Source organism: Propithecus coquereli, unplaced genomic scaffold, assembly GCF_000956105.1.
Source record: "Propithecus coquereli isolate 6110/MARCELLA unplaced genomic scaffold, Pcoq_1.0 Scaffold37, whole genome shotgun sequence".
Classification (NCBI taxonomy): Eukaryota; Metazoa; Chordata; class Mammalia; order Primates; family Indriidae; genus Propithecus; species Propithecus coquereli.
Window position 1 is genome coordinate 10496112 of NW_012149396.1, and position 618 is coordinate 10496729.

The following is a 618-nucleotide window of genomic DNA, read 5'->3' on the forward strand; positions in this document are numbered from 1 at the left end:
CTCTTGTTGTGCATGTCAATAAAAAGACAAGCGGTATGAGCCTGAAATGCCAAGATCAGGAAAACTGCAAGACCAGTTTGCTTACCCAAGCATTTCTAGAAGGGAAGAGTCCTTTTGACTAATGTTTCAGACTGGTTGCTATCCACCTATCACCCGCTCTTGTCTGCCAATCTCAGGCAGATCATTTATATGTGCCCAGAATCCGTGGGTAATGGGCGTGCGATAAAAATAAATGGAATAAATAAATTAGTTCCTGAGCTTCTCAAATAAATCCAGTTGAATTAGATGTATCTAAAATCACTCAGTCTTGAAGAGTAAAGTCGAGACGGTAATGAAATGAGAAACAGGCTTTTTATTTGAAGAAAAGAGAGAAAAGGGGAAAAAACTCTCAAAAGGCATGAACAATTCAAAAAAGAGAGACTTATTTGCACAGAGAATCGGTCATTGTTATTTGGGGGGGGGGGGCGCGGAGATGGTCTCCCAACTGCCTTTTCCAAAGCCTCAGCCTCAATTCAGCTTATCTTTCCAGAACCCTCCGTTGAGATTTGAATGCAGGTCTTTTCAAGTGGAATCAGTAATAGTTTGCTATTTGGCAAATACTGTACATGCTCAGAGAGA